Here is an 8,936-nt window from a genome sequence, read left to right as displayed (position 1 = left end):
GGGAAAGTATAGGGGAACACTGAAGTCCCTACCAGGAGGTCTCTGTAAGGTTAGCCACAGGTACTGGGAAATACTGAAGGCAGAGCACCCAACCAAGGCGTACAACCCAAAGAAGCGCACCTGTTGCTCCCTTTTGGCACATCAAGGCCTTGTTTGACTTGAACCAAGCAAAACAACTCTTACCTGACCCTTTAAACTTTCACAATATGGTTGAGTGCCAGTTGAAAACACAGTCAGTCCTCTAACCAACCATATGTGAAGCCTCGGGGAGGGAGAAGGCTCTGCGCACTGCGCCCATACAGCCACGGTGCAGATCCTCTCTCTGTACCAGCCTGTGGAAGCCTCCACTTCTCAGTGCTTGCATAACCACCAGCTGTTCCACACAACAGTAAACACTGCCTCAGTGACTACAGGTCGTCTTTTTACTTGTCATCCTTTCCCATGCTGTTACCAAGCTACTCTTCGATTTGAATTCTTCAGCTGTTTTGGCCTGTTGGCCAGGCCGTTACTGTGAATGTGTACATGTTTTTAAATGACTTTCCTTGTTACAGAACAGTTGATAACTAGAGAAACAAGCTGAGAGGAGCAGAGATGACTACGGCTAGCCTGTGTTATTCCAGCCTCTGGAAGGATCTTTATAGAAAAGTCTTTTGGTGCACCTATCGCCCCCAACAAAAATACTTGTTCAGGAGATAACTGGTGTTGTCCAACAGTTCTACCAAGCTGAGATGAAAGTGTGAAAAATGTGTTGTCGCAGGTTCGGGTAAGTACGACATTTTCAAAAACAAACAAAATAGTTCCTGGCCGGGACGCCGAGCATAACTGCGCAACAGGGTTGCAGAAAACAGTTGAGCTGTATCGAAATTCCAATTCAAGAAAGAACTAATCCTGATCAAATTAAATGGCACTCTTCAATAATTTAACTAATTTGAATGATTTCAATTCACCTGATAAATGGACTTGACTGCAAAGCCCACTGCAGGTCTCCAACACAACAGCCCCACTCCTATCCCAGCAGGTTCCATTCCAGATAGCTGGCATCCACAGGGTGACTACAGTTGGCCCTGTCCCTGGGCCCTGTCTGTGGTGGAGTACACTGGGTAATGGCTGCCTGTAAAGACTGGGGCTTTAGCAGAAGGGGGGTTTGGATCCCTCACACTTCCTCTTGGGAGACCAGCTCCAAACAAAACAACAGGTGCTACTGGCTAGTCCCAAACCACTAATCAGCACTTTGCAATAAAATATGTTCCACTTCTTCTAAACCAGAGAGATATTTGACTCATTTGAACAGGCTTTACAACTCAGCTCAACTGTTTTCTGTGTGGCTGCTCTCTCTTTCTCTCAGTGTCGCCCACAAAGCAGCGTTCCTGCTGTCTGTTTACTCACACCATGAGTAAGACTGGGTCTATGCACAACCTCAAAGTCACGTTGCTTTTCCCCTCTTCTCTCTCTTTTTGATTCTCATCTTCAACGGCACCTAGAGATTCCATTGTGCTGACTGTGTGGAGTTGATAAGTTAAAGCAGTGCAGTGAATGGATGGGTGGTATGGCTAAACAGGAGCCAGTGAGAGGAGGAATAACAATGAATTAGTGGCGAAGAAGGCTGGTAGAACAGTCCTAAAAAGGAACCTCTGTCAAACATGCTTGTTTTTCTGCATGACTGTGGACAGCAGCCTGGCCACAGCTCTGGCTCTAGGGCATTACAACACTTCACTAAGTCACAGAGTCCATTCATTGGTCTACACATCCTAGCATCATAGGAAAACAAAAGGCCAGAAGACAAAAACAGAGAACTAGGAATGTGATGGATAATGTTTTATTTATTCCATTTTAACAAACAGATGGACTTGAATCCCTCGTTCTGCTGGACCACAAGCATGTTATATATGCTGGGACCTCCTGGTTTTGTCTGCAAAAGAGACATCATTACATTTTAGTAATTTAGCAGACGTTCTTATCCATTCATAGGGGCAGCAGGTGGTTAAAGCGTTGGGCCAGTAACCGAAAGATTGCTCGATCAAATCCCTGAGCTGACAAGGCAAAAATCTGTCGTTCTGCCCATGAACACGGCAGTTAACCCACTGTTCTTAGGCCGTCATCGTAAATAAGAATTTGTTTTGAACTAACTTGCCTGGTTAAATAAAACAATAAACTAAATCATCTTAAGTTAGCTAAATGAGACAACACATCACAATTGTATCATGCAAGGGGACTTCGATTACTCATTCTGGGTTAAAGGGTGAGGTTCTTTTGGGTGTTTTTGAGGGGCTGGGTGTAACAATATTGAGAAGAGAACAGTAAAACCAGTTGTGCTCCTGCAGTCAAACACGATTCATGTACAGAAGAATCGTTGAGAAGGAAGTGGTTGTATAGTACAAGAGGAAGACACCATAGACTCATTTTTTTAACTTTTCACCTTTGAAAGAAAACAAATGTTGAGTTGTTCAACCAGTTGGATTACAAGTCTTAGTAGTGTCTTATCAGACCTGACTTTGACTCTAAACTCAAGCTACTTTACTGTTGTACAAAAACAGCACCAATACTCTGACTTGCATGGAATAAGGTACAAATCAAATCCTAGGCACTCAAAATAAATCTCAGACAGCCAAACACTGGGTGTGACAATTTGCTTGGTTGCACTTTTGAAACCGTTTCACTGACAAATCTGGAGCTTGTTAACTCATTTTGAAAGAGGTTAAAAGGCGTTTCAACAATAACTACAGTTGGGACTTAAGGTGTGATTATGACTACTGATTGTACAGGGATTTTTGGTAACTGTCTATCACGTATTATACAGAAGTAGGATCTTCATTTATACCAGTTTGCTACAGAATAAAATAATCCTGCAGCAACAGGAAATATGAATTATTACGTGGATTATAATTCATGGACATTTTTGTAGGGGTTGACACATTTTCTGCAGGGGAAAATCAAGTCCGAAATGTCAAAGTGGAAACTAGCTTCAAACTTCAGAAGCCTTCATAAACCTCAAATACACTACAAGTTTTAAAATGTCCATTGTTTTCAGTAGGCATATTAGCAATAGCCGTTACAGTCAGTCCCAGTCAGACTTGGTGGAAATGGGCAGGCCAGTTGTGACTCCACTACATTGTGACAAGCATCTAAAGACTGACACGACTAGTGGAACAGAATCTATGAAGGCTTGAGGGAGTTGGACAGCAGAAGCCATTAAGGTCTTGTAGCTGTGATAGTGTCACTTTCCAGATCCTCACAGCAAAGGTTAACCAACCAAGACCATGTGATCGATGGCTACAAAAGACCGATGAGACCTGTGAACTATGTCCTATAGCGGTGCATGCTGTTGCCAAGCTCCCAGCTTTCGAAATGAGAAAAACGTTCCCCTGCACACACACAAGGAGAGCGTCCCGTGATTATATCATGGTTAACATACCATGGTTATATCACAGAGGAACTTGAACGCTAACATCACATTATAATGAATACAAGACTGTGGATTGATGATGTCAGAGGTTAAGATCCTACAGTGAAGGACATTTGATACCATATAAACAGCGAGAGATGGGGCCAAGTACCTTTAACCATTTTAGATCAATGCTGGAACAAGACGGGACAGGCTGCACAACACTGATCCAAGATAACACACAGCCAGACACTAGCTTAGCGACTAAGCCAAAAAATGCACAAACATACAGCAATGGCCCTCTGTGCCTGAGAGAGAACTGTGGCGATTCAACACTCCTTCAAGAGGAGTTAAGTCATTGCTTGTTTGCCAAGGTGAGGCAGATTAAGCATGCAGGGAAGAAAAAAGGCCTCTCTGCTTTCTATCAAAGAAGGAAAATAATCTCCTATCTGTGAATATTTCAGAAAGGAAACATTGATGGTTTCATAACCTCCTATGGTGTTCAAAGCCACACTCCTTGAAGCTAGTTTATGGAAGAGGTGCACCGTGCACAAGAAAATGTGTAGGTTTGCTGAATTTCCCACGCCAACAAGAGGAACTTTAGTGGCTATTTCATAACTCCAAAAAATATCACATTAGATAAGAATCAACTTTGATTTGACCCCCTAATAAGTGATCAAAATGTAATAAGAATCAAGAAAGTATTGGGACTGGATTCTTGTTCTCTCGCATACAGGATAAAACTGAGTGTGTCATGAGTCAGCGAGCAAGGCCAACTGTTTAACATGTCTCCTGCCTCGTTTTGATTTCATCTCATTCACCTTATAAGGCCCTGACATTACAGGCCAATTTGGGGGCTTTATAGTCATAACAAACGTCAGTTACACCAGTAAGCATGACAGGACGGGTGTAGGCTACTCACTTTCATCTCTGGTGTGTTTTGACTTTTTAACTTCACGTCCAAAACACACACATCACGGTGGCCGCCAGACCTGCAACTACCACTTCACCAGACAGGTTGATTGAGTAGAACTTAGTGAAGTTACATTAACACCATTAAGACAACGTCTCTCCTCTCCTCCTCTGTGTACAGTACTGTCCCCTGTCCCGTCATCCAGACAGTAAATTATCCCCTAATCACTGATCTGGGACGGGCTCTGCAACAGGAAAATACTGATGCGTTCTAGATGAAAGAGGAGACCAGAGCTATGAAAGCCCCCAGAAGCAGGGAAAAGAGCATGTTTGGCTGTTTGAAGTCAAATGATGACGTTGATGTGAGCAGTAATGTGAGGCTGAGGTTCGACTGCAGAAGCTGAGCGGCTGCCCCCCCCATCTAGAGACTGCGTAATTACCCCCACTAATAAAACTGGCTGTCTACTGGCGGCATGAAGGCAACACGGACGCCTAATGAATTGCTCCGAGGAACACCCACCACTTTAAACAGCGCTGCTACTGTAGTGACACCAGTTTGTGTGTGTGTGTGTGTGTGTGTGTGTGTGTGTGTGTGTGTGTGTGTGTGTGTGTGTGTGTGTGTGTGTGTGTGTGTGTGTGTGTGTGTGTGTGTGTGTGTGTGTGTGTGTGTGTGTGTGTGTGTGTGTGTGTGTGTGTGTGCGTGCGTGCGCAAACGTGTGGCATGTCCTGAGCATTCATTTTGCATTCCTAATTTCTACGTCCACCATTGGCAGGCATGTTATTTGGACCTTCCACCCTCTATACTTTGACTTGTCTGCAACCTCCATATCCTCTTTGCTGAGCCACGGTTTCAGTTGAAACAGACTAGACGAGATCTGAATTCAGGGGAAATTTGGAGGGCTCTTCACATCAAGTGTGTGAAATCTCGATTTCCAAATATGACTAGGCAGTGTTTTTAAGCATGATCTATAGATTGACACATCAAACACTAATAGCTCCAGATCTGCAAGTACCAGCATACATCTGTTCTATCAACACCAAAGCATGTCTAAATCTGGTTCTCACCCACAAATGTATTTAAAATCAATACGAAATATAACGTCCATACTCAATATTTCAACTTTCCAGCTCATTCTCGGTTCTTTACCACACTGATTTATTTTTTTGGGCATGTTGGATAAACCTATTGACCAGAGAAAGAAGAGAATGAAGAAGAGAATCTTTTAGGAGAAAGACAACCAAGCATCCTGCCCCACAAAAAGAGATGCTTTCCTTTTTCTTACCAAAAGAGACAAACACAGACAGACTAACTGGTGCTTTACAGTTCCCAGGTTGTCATATAGCACTGCTCCTACCCACTATTATACCAGGTCCAAATGTTCCATGGCTCAAAAACAATAACATGCCATTATGTGTGTGTTTGAAGCCCTAAAGCCACCCACCTGCAGCTCAGTCTGTTTTTATCCCATATGCTCCCTGTGTTTGGACTGTGAGACCACCCTGGAAAAATCTCCATTTACATTGTTACATTACCACGACATTGGACGTTTCCTGACCTGTGGCTATGGACTAGGATACCCACCAAGCAGTAAATTGCATGCAGTACCAAGATGGTCTTTGCATTCTCACCTAGGTCCTATACACTCTTATAAAAAAGGGTTCCAAAACAGGTTTTTGGATGTCTCCACAGGAGAACCCTTTTTGGTTCCAGTTGGAACTCTTTTGGGTTCCATGTAGAACCCTCTGTGGAAAGGGTTCTACCTGGAACTAAAAAGTATTATTCAAAGGGTTATCCTATGGGGACAGCCAAAGAACCCTTTTAGGTGCTAGATAGCATAATTTCTTCTACGTTTTGTCTCAAAACCACTAGCATAGCATACAATGCTCTCTCAATGGTGGTGAGTGTGGGTTTGTGGGAATAGAATACACCATGTGCACCAACTCAACAATTGGTGTACTGAAAATTCTGCTTTAAAGAACATTCAAATGATGCAAAAATGTAAAGGTGTTCATGGTGGTTTCCTTCTCAACAGTGCACATTTGTGAATTATCTGGTAAACATCTATGTGCACGGAGTGTGAAGCGTTGGGCGTGTGTCAGAAAGCCAGAAAGCCTGCCCACCAAGAAAAGGGGCCTAGTTGTGAAACCCTTTCGTGGTTTGACAGACCACACATCCTGTATCTGCAGCTACACTGCAAACCAGGTCGCTCAAATCGCTGTTCGAAACACTGTTGTGTGCTGTGAAGAAGTGTGAAACGATGATACCAGAGGTTGCTTGGTCTGACCGAGCAGAGCTCAACCGCAGAGGCATCTGGAATCACCACTCACAGTGAAAGGCACAGGTTTAACAAGCGAGCCTCTGTCACAGTTTCATCTTCTTAGTTGGTTCCAACGGAACGCCAAACAAGATTAGTCCCTTTTTTGTTGCACCGTTCAACTGTTTTGGATGACACAGCATGTCTCCACAGACTCTGTTTGCCTTTTGAGGTGCTATCTAGATCCGAAAAGGGTTCTTCGACTGTCCCCATAGGATAACCCTTTTGGTTCCAGGTAGAACCCTTTTGGTTTCCATATAGAACCCTTTCCACAGAGAGTTCTACATGAAACTCAAAGGGGTTCTTTCTGGAACCGAAAAGGGATCTCCTATGGGGACAGCCGAAGAACCCTTTTGGAACCCTTTTTTCTAAGCGCGTAGTATGCTCATGAAAAAGACATTTACATGGATAGTTGGCTACAACCTGGCTTCAAATATTAGATGTAACATCATCCATTTTAATCTGTTACATTCCTATTAGTATGACATGTTACGTTTGGTATGGTTACATAAGACAGAAGGTTACTTAGGCCAAAAATGGGAGGTTGGTCAGGGAGGATAGGTGGGACTAGAAACCATTTTCATTTTTGAATCCCATCAAGGACTACTTACTACTTTTTAACTACTTTGCAACTTTATTTTTATTGATTTATTTCACCTTTATTTAACCAGGTAGGCTAGTTGAGAACAGTTTTCATTTGCAACTGCGACCTGGCCAAGATAAAGCAAAGCAGTTCGACACATACAACAACACCGAGTTACACATGGAATAAACAAACATACAATCAATAATACAGTAGAAAAATCTATATACAACATGTGCAAATGAGGTAGGATAAGAGAGATAAGGCAATAAATAGGCCATGGTGGCGAAGTAATTACAATATAGCAATTAAACACTGGAATGGTAGGATGTGCAGAAGATGAATGTGCAAGTAGAGATACTGGGGAGCAAAGGAGAAAGATAAATAAATAAACTAATAAATACAGTATGGGGATGAGGTAGATTGGATGGGATATTTACAGATGAGCTATGTACAGGTGCAGTGATCTGTGAGCTGCTCTGACAGCTGGTGCCTAAAGGTATTGAGGTAGGTAAGAGTCTCCAGCTTCAGAGATTTTTGCAGTTCATTCCAGTCTTTGTCGGCAAAGAACTGGAAGGAGAGGCGGCCAAAGGAAGAAATGCACCTGCTACGGGTGGGTGCTGCTATGGTGACCAGTGAGCTGAGATATGGCGGGGCTTTACCTAGCAGAGACTTGCAGATGACCTGGAGCCAGTTTGGCGATGAGTAGGAAGCGAGGGCCAGCCAACGAGAGCGTACAGGTCACAGTGGTGGGTAGTATATGGGGCTTTGGTGACAAATCAGGTGGCACTGTGATAGACTGCATCCAATTTGTTGAGTGTTGGAGGCTATTTTGTAAATGACATCGCCGAAGTTGAGGATCGGTAGGATGGTCAGTTTTACGAGGGTATGTCTGGCAGCATGAGTGAAGGATGCTTTGTTGCGAAATAGGAAGCCGATTCTAGATTTAATTTTGGATTGGAGATGTTTGATGTGAGTCTGGAAGGAGAGTTTACAGTCTAACCAGACACCTAGGTATTTGTAGTTGTCCACATATTCTAAGTCAGAACCGTCCAGAGTAGTGATGCTGGACGGGCGGGCAGGAGCGGGCAGCGACCGTTGAAGAGCATGCATTTAGTTTTACTTGCATTTAAGAGCAGTTGGAGGCCACGGAAGGAGAGTTGTATGGCATTGAAGCTCATCTGGAGGTTAGTTAACACAGTGTCCAAAGAAGGGCCAGAGGTATACAGAATGGTGTCGTCTGCATAGAGGTGGAACAAAGAATCACCAGCAGCGAGAGCGACATCTTGGATGTATACAGAGAAGAGAGTCGGCTTGAGAATTGAACCCTGTGGTACCCCCATAGAGACTGACAGAGGTCCGGACAACAGGCCCTCCGATTTGACATACTGAACTCTATCGGAGAAGTAGTTGGTGAACCAAGCGAGGCAATCATTTGAGAATCCAAGGCTGTTGAGTCTGCCAATAAGAATGTTGTGATTGATAGAGTCGAAAGCCTTAGCCAGGTTGATGAATACGGCTGCACAGTAATGTCTCTTATCGATGGTGATATCGTTTAGGACCTACACTGATCTAAAATAAAACACAACATTAAACAATTTCAAAGATTTTACTGAGTTACAGTTTATATAAGGAAATCAGTCAATTATTTTTCCACTCCTCAATTGTCCAGTGTTGGTGATCGAGTGCCCAGTGGAGCCTCTTCTTCTTGTTTTTAGCTGATAGGCGTGCAACCCGGTGTGGT

Source organism: Oncorhynchus tshawytscha, linkage group LG05 (assembly GCF_018296145.1).
Source record: "Oncorhynchus tshawytscha isolate Ot180627B linkage group LG05, Otsh_v2.0, whole genome shotgun sequence".
Lineage (NCBI taxonomy): Eukaryota > Metazoa > Chordata > Actinopteri > Salmoniformes > Salmonidae > Oncorhynchus > Oncorhynchus tshawytscha.
The sequence above is the reverse complement of the archived record's forward strand: the minus strand, read 5'-3'. Positions refer to the sequence as shown.